The sequence below is a fragment of the Triturus cristatus genome, chromosome 1_1 (assembly GCF_964204655.1).
Source record: "Triturus cristatus chromosome 1_1, aTriCri1.1, whole genome shotgun sequence".
Classification (NCBI taxonomy): domain Eukaryota; kingdom Metazoa; phylum Chordata; class Amphibia; order Caudata; family Salamandridae; genus Triturus; species Triturus cristatus.
Window position 1 is genome coordinate 1,125,694,952 of NC_140579.1, and position 21,187 is coordinate 1,125,716,138.

Below are 21,187 nucleotides of genomic sequence, written 5' to 3' on the forward strand. Positions count from 1 at the left end.
CAGCAGAGCTGCTCCAGACCCAGAGAACCAGGACAGCAGAGCTGCTGTAGAGCCAGAGAAACCTGGTCAGCAGATCTGCATTAGAGCCTAAGAAGCAGGCAAGAATAGCTGCTCTAGAGCCAGAGAACCAGGTCAGCAGAGCTGCTCTAGAGCCTAAGAATCAAGTCAGCAGAGCTGCTCTAGAGCCTAATACCCAGGTCAGCAGAGCTGCTCTAGAGCCAGATAACCAGGTCAGCAGAGCTGCTGTAGAGCCAGAGAAACCAGATCAGCAGAGCTGCTTTAGAGGGAGAGAACCAGGTCAGCAGAGCTGCTCTAGAGCCAGAGAACCAGGACAGCAGAGCTGCTGTAGAGCTAGAGAAACAAGGTTAGCAGAGCTGCTTTAGAGGGAGAGAACCAGGTCAGCAGAGCTGCTCCAGAGCCTAAGAACCAGGTCAACACAGCTGCTCTAGAGCCAGAGAACCAGGTCAGCAGAGCTGCTTTAGCGCCAGAGATCCAGGTCAGCAGAGCTAATCCAGAGCCTAAGAACCAGGTCAGCACAGCTGCTCTAGAGCCAGAGAACCAGATGGTCAGCAGAGCTGCTTTAGCACCAGAGAACCAGGTCAGCAGAGCTGCACTAGAGCCTAAGAACCAGGACCAGGTCAGCAGAGCTGCTCTAGAGGCTAAGAACCAGGTCAGCAGAGCTGCTCTAGAGGCAGAGAACCAGGTCAGGAGAGCTGCTTTAGCTGGAGAGAACCAGGTCAGCAGAGCTGCTCTAGAGCCAGAGGACCAGGTCAGCCTAGCTGCTGTAGAGCCAGAGAACCAGGTCAGCAGAGCTGCACTAGAGCCTAAGAACAAGGTCAGCAGAGCTGCTCTAGAGCCAGAGAAGCAGGTCAGCAGAGCTGTTTTAGAGGGAGAGAACCAGGTCAGCAGAGCTGCTCTAGAGCCTAAGAACCAGGTCAGCACAGCTGCTCTAGAGCCAGGGAACCAGGTCATCAGAGTTGCTTTAGAGTCAGAGAACCAGGTCAGCAGAGCTGCTCTAGAGCCCAAGAACCAGGTCAGCAGAGCTGCTCTAGAGGCAGACAAACCAGGTCAGCAAAGCTGCTTGAGAGGGAGAGAACCAGGTCAGCAGAGCTGCTTTAGAGCTAGAGAACCAGGTCATCAGAGCTGCTCTAGAGCCTATGAACCAGGTCAGGAGAGCTGCTGCAGGCCCAGAGAACCAGGTCAGCAGAGCTGCTGTAGAGCCAGAGAAACCTGGTCAGCAGATCTGCATTAGAGCCTAAGAAGCAGGCAAGCATAGCTGCTCTAGAGCCAGAGAACCAGGTCAGCAGAGCTGCTTTAGAGCCAGAGAACCAAGTCAGCAGAGCTGCTCTAGAGCCTAAGTATCAGGTCAGCAGCGCTGCTCTAGAGCCTTATAACTAGGTCAGCAGAGCTGCTCTAGAGCCAGATAACCAGGTCAGCAGAGCTGCTGTAGAGCTAGAGAAACCAGATCAGCAAAGCTGCTTTAGAGGGAGAGAACCAGGTCAGCAGAGCTGCTCTAGAGCCTAAGAACCAGGTCAGCAGAGCTGCTCTAGAGCCAGAGAACCAGGTCAGCAGAGCTGCTGTAGAGCTAGAGAAACAAGGTCAGCAGAGCTTCTTTAGAGTGAGAGAACCAGGTCAGCAGAGCTGCTCCAGAGCCTAAGAACCAGGTCAACACAGCTGCTCTAGAGCCAGAGAACCAGGTCAGCAGAGCTGCTTTAGCGCCAGAGATCCAGGTCAGCAGAGCTAATTCAGAGCCTAAGAACCAGGTCAGCACAGCTGCTCTAGAGCCAGAGAACCAGATGGTCAGCAGAGCTGCTTTAGCGCCAGAGAACCAGGTCAGCAGAGCTGCACTAGAGCCTAAGAACCAGGTCAGCAGAGCTGCTCTAGAGGCTAAGAACCAGGTCAGCAGAGCTGCTCTAGAGGCAGAGAACCAGGTCAGGAAAGCTGCTTTAGCGGGAGAGAACCAGGTCAGCAGAGCTGCTCTAGAGCCAGAGGACCAGGTCTGCCGAGCTGCTGTAGAGCCAGAGAACCAGGTCAGCAGAGCTGCACTAGAGCCTAAGAACAAGGTCAGCAGAGCTCCTCTAGAGCCAGAGAAGCAGGTCAGCAGAGCTGTTTTAGAGGGAGAGAACCAGGTCAGCAGAGCTGCACTAGAGCCTAAGAACCAGGTCAGCACAGCTGCTCTAGATCCAGAGAACCAGGTCAGCAGAGTTGCTCTAGAGTCAGAGAACCAGGTCAGCAGAGCTGCTTAAGAGCCTAAGAACCAGGTCAGCAGAGCTGCTCTAGATCCAGAGAAGCAGGTCAGCAGAGCTGCTTTAGAGGGAGAGAACCAGGTCAGCACAGCTGCTCTAGAGCCTAAGAACCAGGTCAGCACCGCTGCTCTAGAGCCAGAGAACCAGGTCAGCAGAGCTGCTTTAGAGTCAGAGAACCAGGTCAGTAGAGCTGCTTAAGAGACAGAGAACCAGGTCAGCAGAGCTGCTCTAGAGCCTAAGAACCAGGTCAGCAAAGCTGCTTGAGAGGGAGAGAACCAGGTCAGCAGAGCTGCTTTAGAGCCAGAGAACCAGGTCAGCAGAGCTGCTCTAGAGCCTATGAACCAGGTCAGGAGAGCTGCTGCAGGCCCAGAGAACCAGGTCAGCAGAGCTGCTGTAGAGCCAGAGAAACCTGGTCAGCAGATCTGCATTAGAGCCTAAGAAGCAGGCAAGCATAGCTGCTCTAGAGCCAGAGAACCAGGTCAGCAGAGCTGCTTTAGAGCCAGAGAACCAAGTCAGCAGAGCTGCTCTAGAGCCTAAGTATCAGGTCAGCAGAGCTGCTCTAGAGCCTAATAACTAGGTCAGCGGAGCTGCTCTAGAGCCAGATAACCAGGTCAGCAGAGCTGCTGTAGAGCTAGAGAAACCAGATCAGCAGAGCTGCTTTAGAGGGAGAGAACCAGGTCAGCAGAGCTGCTCTAGAGCCTAAGAACCAGGTCAGCAGAGCTGCTCTAGAGCCAGAGAACCAGGTCAGCAGAGCTGCTGTAGAGCTAGAGAAACAAGGTCAGCAGAGCTGCTTTAGAGCGAGAGAACCAGGTCAGCAGAGCTGCTCTAGAGCCTATGAACCAGGTCAGGAGAGCTGCTGCAGGCCCAGAGAACCAGGTCACCAGAGCTGCTGTAGAGCCAGAGAAACCTGGTCAGCAGATCTGCATTAGAGCCTAAGAAGCAGGCAAGCATAGCTGCTCTAGAGCCAGAGAACCAGGTCAGCAGAGCTGCTTTAGAGCCAGAGAACCAAGTCAGCAGAGCTGCTCTAGAGCCTAAGTATCAGGTCAGCAGAGCTGCTCTAGAGCCTAATAACTAGGTCAGCAGAGCTGCTCTAGAGCCAGATAACCAGGTCAGCAGAGCTGCTGTAGAGCTAGAGAAACCAGATCAGCAGAGCTGCTTTAGAGGGAGAGAACCAGGTCAGCAGAGCTGCTCTAGAGCCTAAGAACCAGGTCAGCAGAGCTGCTCTAGAGCCAGAGAACCAGGTCAGCAGAGCTGCTGTAGAGCTAGAGAAACAAGGTCAGCAGAGCTGCTTTAGAGCGAGAGAACCAGGTCAGCAGAGCTGCTCCAGAGCCTAAGAACCAGGTCAACACAGCTGCTCTAGAGCCAGAGAACCAGGTCAGCAGAGCTGCTTTAGCGCCAGAGATCCAGGTCAGCAGAGCTAATCCAGAGCCTAAGAACCAGGTCAGCACAGCTGCTCTAGAGCCAGAGAACCAGATGGTCAGCAGAGCTGCTTTAGCGCCAGAGAACCAGGTCAGCAGAGCTGCACTAGAGCCTAAGAACCAGGTCAGCAGAGCTGCTCTAGAGGCTAAGAACCAGGTCAGCAGAGCTGCTCTAGAGGCAGAGAACCAGGTCAGGAAAGCTGCTTTAGCGGGAGAGAACCAGGTCAGCAGAGTTGCTCTAGAGCCAGAGGACCAGGTCAGCCTAGCTGCTGTAGAGCGAGAGAACCAGGTCAGCAGAGCTGCAATAGAGCCTAAGAACAAGGTCAGCAGAGCTCCTCTAGAGCCAGAGAAGCAGGTCAGCAGAGCTGTTTTAGAGGGAGAGAACCAGGTCAGCAGAGCTGCACTAGAGCCTAAGAACCAGGTCAGCACAGCTGCTCTAGATCCAGAGAACCAGGTCAGCAGAGTTGCTCTAGAGTCAGAGAACCAGGTCAGCAGAGTTGCTTAAGAGCCTAAGAACCAGGTCAGCAGAGCTGCTCTAGATCCAGAGAAGCAGGTCAGCAGAGCTGCTTTAGAGGGAGAGAACCAGGTCAGCACAGCTGCTCTAGAGCCTAAGAACCAGGTCAGCACCGCTGCTCTAGAGCCAGAGAACCAGGTCAGCAGAGCTGCTTTAGAGTCAGAGAACCAGGTCAGTAGAGCTGCTTAAGAGACAGAGAACCAGGTCAGCAGAGCTGCTCTAGAGCCTAAGAACCAGGTCAGCAAAGCTGCTTGAGAATGAGAGAACCAGGTCAGCAGAGCTGCTTTAGAGCCAGAGAACCAGGTCAGCAGAGCTGCTCTAGAGCCTATGAACCAGGTCAGGAGAGCTGCTGCAGGCCCAGAGAACCAGATCAGCAGAGCTGCTGTAGAGCCAGAGAAACCTGGTCAGCAGATCTGCATTAGAGCCTAAGAAGCAGGCAAGCATAGCTGCTCTAGAGCCAGAGAACCAGGTCAGCAGAGCTGCTTTAGAGCCAGAGAACCAAGTCAGCAGAGCTGCTCTAGAGCCTAAGTATCAGGTCAGCAGAGCTGCTCTAGAGCCTAATAACTAGGTCAGCGGAGCTGCTCTAGAGCCAGATAACCAGGTCAGCAGAGCTGCTGTAGAGCTAGAGAAACCAGATCAGCAGAGCTGCTTTAGAGGGAGAGAACCAGGTCAGCAGAGCTGCTCTAGAGCCTAAGAACCAGGTCAGCAGAGCTGCTCTAGAGCCAGAGAACCAGGTCAGTAGAGCTGCTGTAGAGCTAGAGAAACAAGGTCAGCAGAGCTGCTTTAGAGCGAGAGAACCAGGTCAGCAGAGCTGCTCCAGAGCCTAAGAACCAGGTCAACACAGCTGCTCTAGAGCCAGAGAACCAGGTCAGCAGAGCTGCTTTAGCGCCAGAGATCCAGGTCAGCAGAGCTAATCCAGAGCCTAAGAACCAGGTCAGCACAGCTGCTCTAGAGCCAGAGAACCAGATGGTCAGCAGAGCTGCTTTAGCGCCAGAGAACCAGGTCAGCAGAGCTGCACTAGAGCCTAATACCCAGGTCAGCAGAGCTGCTCTAGAGCCAGATAACCAGGTCAGCAGATCTGCTGTAGAGCCAGAGAAACCAGATCAGCAGAGCTGCTTTAGAGGGAGAGAACCAGGTCAGCAGAGCTGCTCTAGAGCCAGAGAACCAGGTCAGCAGAGCTGCTGTAGAGCTAGAGAAACAAGGTCAGCAGAGCTGCTTTAGAGGGAGAGAACCAGGTCAGCAGAGCTGCTCCAGAGCCTAGGAACCAGGTTAACACAGCTGCTCTAGAGCCAGAGAACCAGGTCAGCAGAGCTGCTTTAGCGCCAGAGATCCAGGTCAGCAGAGCTAATCCAGAGCCTAAGAAACAGGTCAGCAGAGCTGCTCTAGAGGCAGAGAACCAGGTCAGGAGAGCTGCTTTAGCTGGAGAGAACCAGGTCAGCAGAGCTGCTCTAGAGCCAGAGGACCAGGTCAGCCTAGCTGCTGTAGAGCCAGAGAACCAGGTCAGCAGAGCTGCACTAGAGCCTAAGAACAAGGTCAGCAGAGCTGCTCTAGAGCCAGAGAAGCAGGTCAGCAGAGCTCTTTTAGAGGGAGAGAACCAGGTCAGCAGAGCTGCTCTAGAGCCTAAGAACCAGGTCAGCACAGCTGCTCTAGAGCCAGGGAACCAGGTCAGCAGAGTTGCTTTAGAGTCAGAGAACCAGGTCAGCAGAGCTGCTCTAGAGCCTAAGAACCAGGTCAGCAGAGCTGCTCTAGAGGCAGACAAACCAGGTCAGCAAAGCTGCTTGAGAGGGAGAGAACCAGGTCAGCACAGCTGCTCTAGAGCCTAAGAACCAGGTCAGCACCGCTGCTCTAGAGCCAGAGAACCAGGTCAGCAGAGCTGCTTTAGAGTCAGAGAACCAGGTCAGTAGAGCTGCTTAAGAGACAGAGAACCAGGTCAGCAGAGCTGCTCTAGAGCCTAAGAACCAGGTCAGCAAAGCTGCTTGAGAGGGAGAGAACCAGGTCAGCAGAGCTGCTTTAGAGCCAGAGAACCAGGTCAGCAGAGCTGCTCTGGAGCCTATGAACCAGGTCAGCAGAGCTGCTCCAGACCCAGAGAACCAGGACAGCAGAGCTGCTGTAGAGCCAGAGAAACCTGGCCAGCAGATCTGTATTAGAGCCTAAGAAGCAGGCAAGAATAGCTGCTCTAGAGCCAGAGAACCAGGCCAGCAGAGCTGCTCTAGAGCCTAAGAATCAAGTCAGTAGAGCTGCTCTAGAGCCTAATACCCAGGTCAGCAGAGCTGCTCTAGAGCCAGATAACCAGGTCAGCAGAGCTGCTGTAGAGCCAGAGAAACCAGATCAGCAGAGCTGCTTTAGAGGGAGAGAACCAGGTCAGCAGAGCTGCTCTAGAGCCTAAGAACCAGGTCAGCAGAGCTGCTCTAGAGCCAGAGAACCAGGTCAGCAGAGCTGCTGTAGAGCTAGAGAAACAAGGTCAGCAGAGCTGCTTTAGAGCGAGAGAACCAGGTCAGCAGAGCTGCTCCAGAGCCTAAGAACCAGGTCAACACAGCTGCTCTAGAGCCAGAGAACCAGGTCAGCAGAGCTGCTTTAGCGCCAGAGATCCAGGTCAGCAGAGCTAATCCAGAGCCTAAGAACCAGGTCAGCACAGCTGCTCTAGAGCCAGAGAACCAGATGGTCAGCAGAGCTGCTTTAGCGCCAGAGAACCAGGTCAGCAGAGCTGCACTAGAGCCTAATACCCAGGTCAGCAGAACTGCTCTAGAGCCAGATAACCAGGTCAGCAGAGCTTCTGTAGAGCCAGAGAAACCAGATCAGCAGAGCTGCTTTAGAGGGAGAGAACCAGGTCAGCAGAGCTGCTCTAGAGCCAGAGAACCAGGTCAGCAGAGCTGCTGTAGAGCTAGAGAAACAAGGTCAGCAGAGCTGCTTTAGAGGGAGAGAACCAGGTCAGCAGAGCTGCTCCAGAGCCTAAGAACCAGGTCAACACAGCTGCTCTAGAGCCAGAGAACCAGGTCAGCAGAGCTGCTTTAGCGCCAGAGATCCAGGTCAGCAGAGCTAATCCAGAGCCTAAGAACCAGGTCAGCACTGCTGCTCTAGAGCCAGAGAACCAGAGGGTCAGCAGAGCTGCTTTAGCGCCATAGAACCAGGTCAGCAGAGCTGCACTAGAGCCTAAGAACCAGGTCAGCAGAGCTGCTCTAGAGGCTAAGAACCAGGTCAGCAGAGCTGCTCTAGAGGCAGAGAACCAGGTCAGGAGAGCTGCTTTAGCTAGAGAGAACCAGGTCAGCAGAGCTGCTCTAGAGCCAGAGGACCAGGTCAGCCTAGCTGCTGTAGAGCCAGAGAACCAGGTCAGCAGAGCTGCACTAGAGCCTAAGAACAAGGTCAGCAGAGCCGCTCTAGAGCCAGAGAAGCAGGTGAGCAGAGCTGTTTTAGAGGGAGAGAACCAGGTCAGCAGAGCTGCTCTAGAGCCTAAGAACCAGGTCAGCACAGCTGCTCTAGAGCCAGGGAACCAGGTCAGCAGAGTTGCTTTAGAGTCAGAGAACCAGGTCAGCAGAGCTGCTCTAGAGCCTAAGAACCAGGTCAGCAGAGCTGCTCTAGAGGCAGACAAACCAGGTCAACAAAGCTGCTTGAGAGGGAGAGAACCAGGTCAGCAGAGCTGCTTTAGAGCTAGAGAACCAGGTCATCAGAGCTGCTCTAGAGCCTATGAACCAGGTCAGGAGAGCTGCTGCAGGCCCAGAGAACCAGGTAAGCAGAGCTGCTGTAGAGCCAGAGAAACCTGGTCAGCAGATCTGCATTAGAGCCTAAGAAGCAGGCAAGCATAGCTGCTCTAGAGCCAGAGAACCAGGTCAGCAGAGCTGCTTTAGAGCCAGAGAACCAAGTCAGCAGAGCTGCTCTAGAGCCTAAGTATCAGGTCAGCAGAGCTGCTCTAGAGCCTAATAACTAGGTCAGCGGAGCTGCTCTAGAGCCAGATAACCAGGTCAGCAGAGCTGCTGTAGAGCTAGAGAAACCAGATCAGCAGAGCTGCTTTAGAGGGAGAGAACCAGGTCAGCAGAGCTGCTCTAGAGCCTAAGAACCAGGTCAGCAGAGCTGCTCTAGAGCCAGAGAACCAGGTCAGCAGAGCTGCTGTAGAGCTAGAGAAACAAGGTCAGCAGAGCTGCTTTAGAGCGAGAGAACCAGGTCAGCAGAGCTGCTCCAGAGCCTAAGAACCAGGTCAACACAGCTGCTCTAGAGCCAGAGAACCAGGTCAGCAGAGCTGCTTTAGCGCCAGAGATCCAGGTCAGCAGAGCTAATCCAGAGCCTAAGAACCAGGTCAGCACAGCTGCTCTAAAGCCAGAGAACCAGATGGTCAGCAGAGCTGCTTTAGCGCCAGAGAACCAGGTCAGCAGAGCTGCACTAGAGCCTAAGAACCAGGTCAGCAGAGCTGCTCTAGAGGCTAAGAACCAGGTCATCAGAGCTGCTCTAGAGGCAGAGAACCAGGTCAGGAAAGCTGCTTTAGCGGGAGAGAACCAGGTCAGCAGAGCTGCTCTAGAACCAGAGGACCAGGTCAGCCTAGCTGCTGTAGAGCCAGAGAACCAGGTCAGCAGAGCTGCACTAGAGCCTAAGAACAAGGTCAGCAGAGCTGCTCTAGAGCCAGAGAAGCAGGTCAGCAGAGCTGTTTTAGAGGGAGAGAACCAGGTCAGCAGAGCTGCTCTAGAGCCTAAGAACCAGGTCAGCACAGCTGCTCTAGAGCCAGGGAACCAGGTCAGCAGAGTTGCTTTAGAGTCAGAGAACCAGGTCAGCAGAGCTGCTCTAGAGCCTAAGAACCAGGTCAGCAGAGCTGCTCTAGAGGCAGACAAACCAGGTAAGCAAAGCTGCTTGAGAGGGAGAGAACCAGGTCAGCACAGCTGCTCTAGAGCCTAAGAACCAGGTCAGCACCGCTGCTCTAGAGCCAGAGAACCAGGTCAGCAGAGCTGCTTTAGAGTCAGAGAACCAGGTCAGTAGAGCTGCTTAAGAGACAGAGAACCAGGTCAGCAGAGCTGCTCTAGAGCCTAAGAACCAGGTCAGCAAAGCTGCTTGAGAGGGAGAGAACCAGGTCAGCAGAGCTGCTTTAGAGCCAGAGAACCAGGTCAGCAGAGCTGCTCTGGAGCCTATGAACCAGGTCAGCAGAGCTGCTCCAGACCCAGAGAACCAGGACAGCAGAGCTGCTGTAGAGCCAGAGAAACCTGGTCAGCAGATCTGTATTAGAGCCTAAGAAGCAGGCAAGAATAGCTGCTCTAGAGCCAGAGAACCAGGTCAGCAGAGCTACTCTAGAGCCTAAGAATCAAGTCAGTAGAGCTGCTCTAGAGCCTAATACCCAGGTCAGCAGAGCTGCTCTAGAGCCAGATAACCAGGTCAGCAGAGCTGCTGTAGAGCCAGAGAAAACAGATCAGCAGAGCTGCTTTAGAGGGAGAGAACCAGGTCAGCAGAGCTGCTCTAGAGCCTAAGAACCAGGTCAGCAGAGCTGCTCTAGAGCCAGAGAACCAGGTCAGCAGAGCTGCTGTAGAGCTAGAGAAACAAGGTCAGCAGAGCTGCTTTAGAGCGAGAGAACCAGGTCAGCAGAGCTGCTCCAGAGCCTAAGAACCAGGTCAACACAGCTGCTCTAGAGCCAGAGAACCAGGTCAGCAGAGCTGCTTTAGCACCAGAGATCCAGGTCAGCAGAGCTAATCCAGAGCCTAAGAACCAGGTCAGCACAGCTGCTCGAGAGCCAGAGAACCACATGGTCAGCAGAGCTGCTTTAGCACCAGAGAACCAGGTCAGCAGAGCTGCACTAGAGCCTAAGAACCAGGTCAGCAGAGCTGCTCTAGAGGCTAAGAACCAGGTCAGCAGAGCTGCTCTAGAGGCAGAGAACCAGGTCAGGAGAGCTGCTTCAGCTGGAGAGAACCAGGTCAGCAGAGCTGCTCTAGAGCCAGAGGACCAGGTCAGCCTAGCTGCTGTAGAGCCAGAGAACCAGGTCAGCAGAGCTGCACTAGAGCCTAAGAACAAGGTCAGCAGAGCTGCTCTAGAGCCAGAGAAGCAGGTCATCAGAGCTGTTTTAGAGGGAGAGAACCAGGTCAGCAGAGCTGCTCTAGAGCCTAAGAACCAGGTCAGCACAGCTGCTCTAGAGCCAGGGAACCAGGTCAGCAGAGTTGCTTTAGAGTCAGAGAACCAGGTCGGCAGAGCTGCTCTAGAGGCAGACAAACCAGGTCAGCTAAGCTGCTTGAGAGGGAGAGAACCAGGTCAGCAGAGCTGCTTTAGAGCTAGAGAACCAGGTCATCAGAGCTGCTCTAGAGCCTATGAACCAGGTCAGGAGAGCTGCTGCAGGCCCAGAGAACCAGGTCAGCAGAGCTGCTGTAGAGCCAGAGAAACCTGGTCAGCAGATCTGCATTAGAGCCTAAGAAGCAGGCAAGCATAGCTGCTCTAGAGCCAGAGAACCAGGTCAGCAGAGCTGCTTTAGAGCCAGAGAACCAAGTCAGCAGAGCTGCTCTAGAGCCTAAGTATCAGGTCAGCAGCGCTGCTCTAGAGCCTTATAACTAGGTCAGCAGAGCTGCTCTAGAGCCAGATAACCAGGTCCGCAGAGCTGCTGTAGAGCTAGAGAAACCAGATCAGCAGAGCTGCTTTAGAGGGAGAGAACCAGGTCAGCAGAGCTGCTCTAGAGCCTAAGAACCAGGTCAGCAGAGCTGCTCTAGAGCCAGAGAACCAGGTCAGCAGAGCTGCTGTAGAGCTAGAGAAACAAGGTCAGCAGAGCTGCTTTAGAGCGAGAGAACCAGGTCAGCAGAGCTGCTCCAGAGCCTAAGAACCAGGTCAACACAGCTGCTCTAGAGCCAGAGAACCTGGTCAGCAGAGCTGCTTTAGCGCCAGAGATCCAGGTCAGCAGAGCTAATCCAGAGCCTAAGAACCAGGTCAGCACAGCTGCTCTAGAGCCAGAGAACCAGATGGTCAGCAGAGCTGCTTTAGCGCCAGAGAACCAGGTCAGCAGAGCTGCACTAGAGCCTAAGAACCAGGTCAGCAGAGCTGCTCTAGAGGCTAAGAACCAGGTCAGCAGAGCTGCTCTAGAGGCAGAGAACCAGGTCAGGAAAGCTGCTTTAGCGGGAGAGAACCAGGTCAGCAGAGCTGCTCTAGAGCCAGAGGACCAGGTCAGCCGAGCTGCTGTAGAGCCAGAGAACCAGGTCAGCAGAGCTGCACTAGAGCCTAAGAACAAGGTCAGCAGAGCTCCTCTAGAGCCAGAGAAGCAGGTCAGCAGAGCTGTTTTAGAGGGAGAGAACCAGGTCAGCAGAGCTGCACTAGAGCCTAAGAACCAGGTCAGCACAGCTGCTCTAGATCCAGAGAACCAGGTCAGCAGAGTTGCTCTAGAGTCAGAGAACCAGGTCAGCAGAGCTGCTTAAGAGCCTAAGAACCAGGTCAGCAGAACTGCTCTAGATCCAGAGAAGCAGGTCAGCAGAGCTGCTTTAGAGGGAGAGAACCAGGTCAGCACAGCTGCTCTAGAGCCTAAGAACCAGGTCAGCACCGCTGCTCTAGAGCCAGAGAACCAGGTCAGCAGAGCTGCTTTAGAGTCAGAGAACCAGGTCAGTAGAGCTGCTTAAGAGACAGAGAACCAGGTCAGCAGAGCTGCTCTAGAGCCTAAGAACCAGGTCAGCAAAGCTGCTTGAGAGGGAGAGAACCAGGTCAGCAGAGCTGCTTTAGAGGGAGAGAACCAGGTCAGCAGAGCTGCTCTAGAGCCTAAGAACCAGGTCAGGAGAGCTGCTGCAGGCCCAGAGAACCAGGTCAGCAGAGCTGCTGTAGAGCCAGAGAAACCTGGTCAGCAGATCTGCATTAGAGCCTAAGAAGCAGGCAAGCATAGCTGTTCTAGAGCCAGAGAACCAGGTCAGCAGAGCTGCTTTAGAGCCAGAGAACCAAGTCAGCAGAGCTGCTCTAGAGCCTAAGTATCAGGTCAGCAGAGCTGCTCTAGAGCCTAATAACTAGGTCAGCGGAGCTGCTCTAGAGCCAGATAACCAGGTCAGCAGAGCTGCTGTAGAGCTAGAGAAACCAGATCAGCAGAGCTGCTTTAGAGGGAGAGAACCAGGTCAGCAGAGCTGCTCTAGAGCCTAAGAACCAGGTCAGCAGAGCTGCTCTAGAGCCAGAGAACCAGGTCAGCAGAGCTGCTGTAGAGCTAGAGAAACAAGGTCAGCAGAGCTGCTTTAGAGCGAGAGAACCAGGTCAGCAGAGCTGCTCTAGAGCCTATGAACCAGGTCAGGAGAGCTGCTGCAGGCCCAGAGAACCAGGTCAGCAGAGCTGCTGTAGAGCCAGAGAAACCTGGTCAGCAGATCTGCATTAGAGCCTAAGAAGCAGGCAAGCATAGCTGCTCTAGAGCCAGAGAACCAGGTCAGCAGAGCTGCTTTAGAGCCAGAGAACCAAGTCAGCAGAGCTGCTCTAGAGCCTAAGTATCAGGTCAGCAGAGCTGCTCTAGAGCCTAATAACTAGGTCAGCAGAGCTGCTCTAGAGCCAGATAACCAGGTCAGCAGAGCTGCTGTAGAGCTAGAGAAACCAGATCAGCAGAGCTGCTTTAGAGGGAGAGAACCAGGTCAGCAGAGCTGCTCTAGAGCCTAAGAACCAGGTCTGCAGAGCTGCTCTAGAGCCAGAGAACCAGGTCAGCAGAGCTGCTGTAGAGCTAGAGAAACAAGGTCAGCAGAGCTGCTTTAGAGCGAGAGAACCAGGTCAGCAGAGCTGCTCCAGAGCCTAAGAACCAGGTCAACACAGCTGCTCTAGAGCCAGAGAACCAGGTCAGCAGAGCTGCTTTAGCGCCAGAGATCCAGGTCAGCAGAGCTAATCCAGAGCCTAAGAACCAGGTCAGCACAGCTGCTCTAGAGCCAGAGAACCAGATGGTCAGCAGAGCTGCTTTAGCGCCAGAGAACCAGGTCAGCAGAGCTGCACTAGAGCCTAAGAACCAGGTCAGCAGAGCTGCTCTAGAGGCTAAGAACCAGGTCAGCAGAGCTGCTCTAGAGGCAGAGAACCAGGTCAGGAAAGCTGCTTTAGAGGGAGAGAACCAGGTCAGCAGAGCTGCTCTAGAGCCAGAGGACCAGGTCAGCCTAGCTGCTGTAGAGCCAGAGAACCAGGTCAGCAGAGCTGCAATAGAGCCTAAGAACAAGGTCAGCAGAGCTCCTCTAGAGCCAGAGAAGCAGGTCAGCAGAGCTGTTTTAGAGGGAGAGAACCAGGTCAGCAGAGCTGCACTAGAGCCTAAGAACCAGGTCAGCACAGCTGCTCTAGATCCAGAGAACCAGGTCAGCAGAGTTGCTCTAGAGTCAGAGAACCAGGTCAGCAGAGCTGCTTAAGAGCCTAAGAACCAGGTCAGCAGAGCTGCTCTAGATCCAGAGAAGCAGGTCAGCAGAGTTGCTTTAGAGGGAGAGAACCAGGTCAGCACAGCTGCTCTAGAGCCTAAGAACCAGGTCAGCACCGCTGCTCTAGAGCCAGAGAACCAGGTCAGCAGAGCTGCTTTAGAGTCAGAGAACCAGGTCAGTAGAGCTGCTTAAGAGACAGAGAACCAGGTCAGCAGAGCTGCTCTAGAGCCTAAGAACCAGGTCAGCAAAGCTGCTTGAGAGGGAGAGAACCAGGTCAGCAGAGCTGCTTTAGAGCCAGAGAACCAGGTCAGCAGAGCAGCTCTAGAGCCTATGAACCAGGTCAGTAGAGCTGCTGCAGGCCCAGAGAACCAGATCAGCAGAGCTGCTGTAGAGCCAGAGAAACCTGGTCAGCAGATCTGCATTAGAGCCTAAGAAGCAGGCAAGCATAGCTGCTCTAGAGCCAGAGAACCAGGTCAGCAGAGCTGCTTTAGAGCCAGAGAACCAAGTCAGCAGAGCTGCCCTAGAGCCTAAGTATCAGGTCAGCAGAGCTGCTCTAGAGCCTAATAACTAGGTCAGCGGAGCTGCTCTAGAGCCAGATAACCAGGTCAGCAGAGCTGCTGTAGAGCTAGAGAAACCAGATCAGCAGAGCTGCTTTAGAGGGAGAGAACCAGGTCAGCAGAGCTGCTCTAGAGCCTAAGAACCAGGTCAGCAGAGCTGCTCTAGAGCCAGAGAACCAGGTCAGCAGAGCTGCTGTAGAGCTAGAAAAACAAGGTCAGCAGAGCTGCTTTAGAGCGAGAGAACCAGGTCAGCAGAGCTGCTCCAGAGCCTAAGAACCAGGTCAACACAGCTGCTCTAGAGCCAGAGAACCAGGTCAGCAGAGCTGCTTTAGCGCCAGAGATCCAGGTCAGCAGAGCTAATCCAGAGCCTAAGAACCAGGTCAGCACAGCTGCTCTAGAGCCAGAGAACCAGATGGTCAGCAGAGCTGCTTTAGCGCCAGAGAACCAGGTCAGCAGAGCTGCACTAGAGCCTAATACTCAGGTCAGCAGAGCTGCTCTAGAGCCAGATAACCAGGTCAGCAGAGCTGCTGTAGAGCCAGAGAAACCAGATCAGCAGAGCTGCTTTAGAGGGAGAGAACCAGGTCAGCAGAGCCGCTCTAGAGCCAGAGAACCAGGTCAGCAGAGCTGCTGTAGAGCTAGAGAAACAAGGTCAGCAGAGCTGCTTTAGAGGGAGAGAACCAGGTCAGCAGAGCTGCTCCAGAGCCTAGGATCCAGGATAACACAGCTGCTCTAGAGCCAGAGAACCAGGTCAGCAGAGCTGCTTTAGCGCCAGAGATCCAGGTCAGCAGAGCTAATCCAGAGCCTAAGAACCAGGTCAGCACAGCTGCTCTAGAGCCAGAGAACCAGATGGTCAGCAGAGCTGCTTTAGCACCAGAGAACCAGGTCAGCAGAGCTGCACTAGAGCCTAAGAACCAGGTCAGCAGAGCTGCTCTAGAGGCTAAGAACCAGGTCAGCAGAGCTGCTCTAGAGGCAGAGAACCAGGTCAGGAGAGCTGCTTTAGCTGGAGAGAACCAGGTCAGCAGAGCTGCTCTAGAGCCAGAGGACCAGGTCAGCCTAGCTGCTGTAGAGCCAGAGAACCAGGTCAGCAGAGCTGCACTAGAGCCTAAGAACAAGGTCAACAGAGCTGCTCTAGAGCCAGAGAAGCAGGTCAGCAGAGCTGTTTTAGAGGGAGAGAACCAGGTCAGCAGAGCTGCTCTAGAGCCAGGGAACCAGGTCAGCAGAGTTGCTTTAGAGTCAGAGAACCAGGTCAGCAGAGCTGCTCTAGAGCCTAAGAACCAGGTCAGCAGAGCTGCTCTAGAGGCAGACAAACCAGGTCAGCAAAGCTGCTTGAGAGGGAGAGAACCAGGTCAGCAGAGCTGCTTTAGAGCTAGAGAACCAGGTCATCAGAGCTGCTCTAGAGCCTATGAACCAGGTCAGGAGAGCTGCTGCAGGCCCAGAGAACCAGGTCAGCAGAGCTGCTGTAGAGCCAGAGAAACCTGGTCAGCAGATCTGCATTAGAGCCTAAGAAGCAGGCAAGCATAGCTGCTCTAGAGCCAGAGAACCAGGTCAGCAGAGCTGCTTTAGAGCCAGAGAACCAAGTCAGCAGAGCTGCTCTAGAGCCTAAGTATCAGTTCAGCAGAGCTGCTCTAGAGCCTAATAACTAGGTCAGCGGAGCTGCTCTAGAGCCAGATAACCAGGTCAGCAGAGCTGCTGTAGAGCTAGAGAAACCAGATCAGCAGAGCTGCTTTAGAGGGAGAGAACCAGGTCAGCAGAGCTGCTCTAGAGCCTAAGAACCAGGTCAGCAGAGCTGCTCTAGAGCCAGAGAACCAGGTCAGCAGAGCTGCTGTAGAGCTAGAGAAACAAGGTCAGCAGAGCTGCTTTAGAGCGAGAGAACCAGGTCAGCAGAGCTGCTCCAGAGCCTAAGAACCAGGTCAACACAGCTGCTCTAGAGCCAGAGAACCAGGTCAGCAGAGCTGCTTTAGCGCCAGAGATCCAGGTCAGCAGAGCTAATCCAGAGCCTAAGAACCAGGTCAGCACAGCTGCTCTAGAGCCAGAGAACCAGATGGTCAGCAGAGCTGCTTTAGCGCCAGAGAACCAGGTCAGCAGAGCTGCGCTAGAGCCTAAGAACCAGGTCAGCAGAGCTGCTCTAGAGGCTAAGAACCAGGTCAGCAGAGCTGCTCTAGAGGCAGAGAACCAGGTCAGGAAAGCTGCTTTAGCGGTAGAGAACCAGGTCAGCAGAGCTGCTCTAGAGCCAGAGGACCAGGTCAGTCTAGCTGCTGTAGAGCCAGAGAACCAGGTCAGCAGAGCTGCACTAGAGCCTAAGAACAAGGTCAGCAGAGCTGCTCTAGAGCCAGAGAAGCAGGTCAGCAGAGCTGTTTTAGAGGGAGAGAACCAGGTCAGCAGAGCTGCTCTAGAGCCTAAGAACCAGGTCAGCACAGCTGCTCTAGAGCCAGGGAACCAGGTCAGCAGAGTTGCTTTAGAGTCAGAGAACCAGGTCAGCAGAGCTGCTCTAGAGCCTAAGAACCAGGTCAGCAGAGCTGCTCTAGAGGCAGACAAACCAGGTCAGCAAAGCTGCTTGAGAGGGAGAGAACCAGGTCAGCACAGCTGCTCTAGAGCCTAAGAACCAGGTCAGCACCGCTGCTCTAGAGCCAGAGAACCAGGTCAGCAGAGCTGCTTTAGAGTCAGAGAACCAGGTCAGTAGAGCTGCTTAAGAGACAGAGAACCAGGTCAGCAGAGCTGCTCTAGAGCCTAAGAACCAGGTCAGCAAAGCTGCTTGAGAGGGAGAGAACCAGGTAAGCAGAGCTGCTTTAGAGCCAGAGAACCAGGTCAGCAGAGCTGCTCTGGAGCCTATGAACCAGGTCAGCAGAGCTGCTCCAGACCCAGAGAACCAGGACAGCAGAGCTGCTGTAGAGCCAGAGAAACCTGGTCAGCAGATCTGTATTAGAGCCTAAGAAGCAGGCAAGAATAGCTGCTCTAGAGCCAGAGAACCAGGTCAGCAGAGCTGCTCTAGAGCCTAAGAATCAAGTCAGTAGAGCTGCTCTAGAGCCTAATACCCAGGTCAGCAGAGCTGCTCTAGAGCCAGATAACCAGGTCAGCAGAGCTGCTGTAGAGCCAGAGAAACCAGATCAGCAGAGCTGCTTTAGAGGGAGAGAACCAGGTCAGCAGAGCTGCTCTAGAGCCTAAGAACCAGGTCAGCAGAGCTGCTCTAGAGCCAGAGAACCAGGTCAGCAGAGCTGCTGTAGAGCTAGAGAAACAAGGTCAGCAGAGCTGCTTTAGAGCGAGAGAACCAGGTCAGCAGAGCTGCTCCAGAGCCTAAGAACCAGGTCAACACAGCTGCTCTAGAGCCAGAGAACCAGGTCAGCAGAGCTGCTTTAGCGCCAAGAGATCCAGGTCAGCAGAGCTAATCCAGAGCCTAAGAACCAGGTCAGCACAGCTGCTCTAGAGCCAGAGAACCAGATGGTCAGCAGAGCTGCTTTAGCGCCAGAGAACCAGGTCAGCAGAGCTGCACTAGAGCCTAATACCCAGGTCAGCAGAGCTGCTCTAGAGCCAGATAACCAGGTCAGCAGAGCTGCTGTAGAGCCAGAGAAACCAGATCAGCAGAGCTGCTTTAGAGGGAGAGAACCAGGTCAGCAGAGCTGCTCTAGAGCCAGAGAACCAGGTCAGCAGAGCTGCTGTAGAGCTAGAGAAACAAGGTCAGCGGAGCTGCTTTAGAGGGAGAGAACCAGGTCAGCAGAGCTGCTCCAGAGCCTAAGAACCAGGTCAACACAGCTTCTCTAGAGCCAGAGAACCAGGTCAGCAGAGCTGCTTTAGCGCCAGAGATCCAGGTCAGCAGAGCTAATCCAGAGCCTAAGAACCAGGTCAGCACAGCTGCTCTAGAGCCAGAGAACCAGATGGTCAGCAGAGCTGCTTTAGCGCCAGAGAACCAGGTCAGCAGAGCTGCACTAGAGCCTAAGAACCAGGTCAGCAGAGCTGCTCTAGAGGCTAAGAACCAGGTCAGCAGAGCTGCTCTAGAGGCAGAGAACCAGGTCAGGAGAGCTGCTTTAGCTGGAGAGAACCAGGTCAGCAGAGCTGCTCTAGAGCCAGAGGACCAGGTCAGCCTAGCTGCTGTAGAGCCAGAGAACCAGGTCAGCAGAGCTGCACTAGAGCCTAAGAACAAGGTCAGCAGAGCTGCTCTAGAGCCAGAGAACCAGGTCAGCAGAGCTGCTTTAGCGCCAAGAGATCCAGGTCAGCAGAGCTAATCCAGAGCCTAAGAACCAGGTCAGCACAGCTGCTCTAGAGCCAGAGAACCAGATGGTCAGCAGAGCTGCTTTAGCGCCAGAGAACCAGGTCAGCAGAGCTGCACTAGAGCCTAATACCCAGGTCAGCAGATCTGCTCTAGAGCCAGATAACCAGGTCAGCAGAGCTGCTGTAGAGCCAGAGAAACCAGATCAGCAGAGCTGCTTTAGAGGGAGAGAACCAGGTCAGCAGAGCTGCTCTAGAGCCAGAGAACCAGGTCAGCAGAGCTGCTGTAGAGCTAGAGAAACAAGGTCAGCGGAGCTGCTTTAGAGGGAGAGAACCAGGTCAGCAGAGCTGCTCCAGAGCCTAAGAACCAGGTCAACACAGCTGCTCTAGAGCCAGAGAACCAGGTCAGCAGAGCTGCTTTAGCGCCAGAGATCCAGGTCAGCAGAGCTAATCCAGAGCCTAAGAACCAGGTCAGCACAGCTGCTCTAGAGCCAGAGAACCAGATGGTCAGCAGAGCTGCTTTAGCGCCAGAGAACCAGGTCAGCAGAGCTGCACTAGAGCCTAAGAACCAGGTCAGCAGAGCTGCTCTAGAGGCTAAGAACCAGGTCAGCAGAGCTGCTCTAGAGGCAGAGAACCAGGTCAGGAGAGCTGCTTTAGCTGGAGAGAACCAGGTCAGCAGAGCTGCTCTAGAGCCAGAGGACCAGGTCAGCCTAGCTGCTGTAGAGCCAGAGAACCAGGTCAGCAGAGCTGCACTAGAGCCTAAGAACAAGGTCAGCAGAGCTGCTCTAGAGCCAGAGAAGCAGGTCAGCAGAGCTGTTTTAGAGGGAGAGAACCAGGTCAGCAGAGCTGCTCTAGAGCCTAAGAACCAGGTCAGCACAGCTGCTCTAGAGCCAGGGAACCAGGTCAGCAGAGTTGCTTTAGAGTCAGAGAACCAGGTCAGCAGAGCTGCTCTAGAGCCTAAGAACCAGGTCAGCAGAGCTGCTCTAGAGGCAGACAAACCAGGTCAGCAAAGCTGCTTGAGAGGGAGAGAACCAGGTCAGCAGAGCTGCTTTAGAGCTAGAGAACCAGGTCATCAGAGCTGCTCTAGAGCCTATGAACCAGGTCAGGAGAGCTGCTGCAGGCCCAGAGAACCAGGTCAGCAGAGCTGCTGTAGAGCCAGAGAAACCTGGTCAGCAGATCTGCATTAGAGCCTAAGAAGCAGGCAAGCATAGCTGCTCTAGAGCCAGAGAACCAGGTCAGCAGAGCTGCTTTAGAGCCAGAGAACCAAGTCAGCAGAGCTGCTCTAGAGCCTAAGTATCAGGTCAGCAGAGCTGCTCTAGAGCCTAAAACTAGGTCAGCGGAGCTGCTCTAGAGCCAGATAACCAGGTCAGCAGAGCTGCTGTAGAGCTAGAGAAACCAGATCAGCAGAGCTGCTTTAGAGGGAGAGAACCAGGTCAGCAGAGCTGCTCTAGAGCCTAAGAACCAGGTCAGCAGAGCTGCTCTAGAGCCAGAGAACCAGGTCAGCAGAGCTGCTGTAGAGCTAGAGAAACAAGGTCAGCAGAGCTGCTTTAGAGCGAGAGAACCAGGTCAGCAGAGCTGCTCCAGAGCCTAAGAACCAGGTCAACACAGCTGCTCTAGAGCCAGAGAACCAGGTCAGCAGAGCTGCTTTAGCGCCAGAGATCCAGGTCAGCAGAGCTAATCCAGAGCCTAAGAACCAGGTCAGCACAGCTGCTCTAGAGCCAGAGAACCAGATGGTCAGCAGAGCTGCTTTAGCGCCAGAGAACCAGGTCAGCAGAGCTGCACTAGAGCCTAAGAACCAGGTCAGCAGAGCTGCTCTAGAGGCTAAGAACCAGGTCAGCAGAGCTGCTCTAGAGGCAGAGAACCAGGTCAGGAAAGCTGCTTTAGCGGGAGAGAACCAGGTCAGCAGAGCTGCTCTAGAGCCAGAGGACCAGGTCAGCCTAGCTGCTGTAGAGCCAGAGAACCAGGTCAGCAGAGCTGCACTAGAGCCTAAGAACAAGGTCAGCAGAGCTGCTCTAGAGCCAGAGAAGCAGGTCAGCAGAGCTGTTTTAGAGGGAGAGAACCAGGTCAGCAGAGCTGCTCTAGAGCCTAAGAACCAGGTCAGCACAGCTGCTCTAGAGCCAGGGAACCAGGTCAGCAGAGTTGCGTTAGAGTCAGAGAACCAGGTCAGCAGAGCTGCTCTAGAGCCTAAGAACCAGGTCAGCAGAGCTGCTCTAGAGGCAGACAAACCAGGTCAGCAAAGCTGCTTGAGAGGGAGAGAACCAGGTCAGCACAGCTGCTCTAGAGCCTAAGAACCAGGTCAGCACCGCTGCTCTAGAGCCAGAGAACCAGGTCAGCAGAGCTGCTTTAGAGTCAGAGAACCAGGTCAGTAGAGCTGCTTAAGAGACAGAGAACCAGGTCAGCAGAGCTGCTCTAGAGCCTAAGAACCAGGTCAGCAAAGCTGCTTGAGAGGGAGAGAACCAGGTCAGCAGAGCTGCTTTAGAGCCAGAGAACCAGGTCAGCAGAGCTGCTCTGGAGCCTATGAACCAGGTCAGCAGAGCTGCTCCAGACCCAGAGAACCAGGACAGCAGAGCTGCTGTAGAGCCAGAGAAACCTGGTCAGCAGATCTGTATTAGAGCCTAAGAAGCAGGCAAGAATAGCTGCTCTAGAGCCAGAGAACCAGGTCAGCAGAGCTGCTCTAGAGCCTAAGAATCAAGTCAGTAGAGCTGCTCTAGAGCCTAATACCCAGGTCAGCAGAGCTGCTCTAGAGCCAGATAACCAGGTCAGCAGAGCTGCTGTAGAGCCAGAGAAAACAGATCAGCAGAGCTGCTTTAGAGGGAGAGAACCAGGTCAGCAGAGCTGCTCTAGAGCCAGAGAACCAGGTCAGCAGAGCTGCTGTAGAGCTAGAGAAACAAGGTCAGCAGAGCTGCTTTAGAGGGAGAGAACCAGGTCAGCAGAGCTGCTCCAGAGCCTAAGAACCAGGTCAACA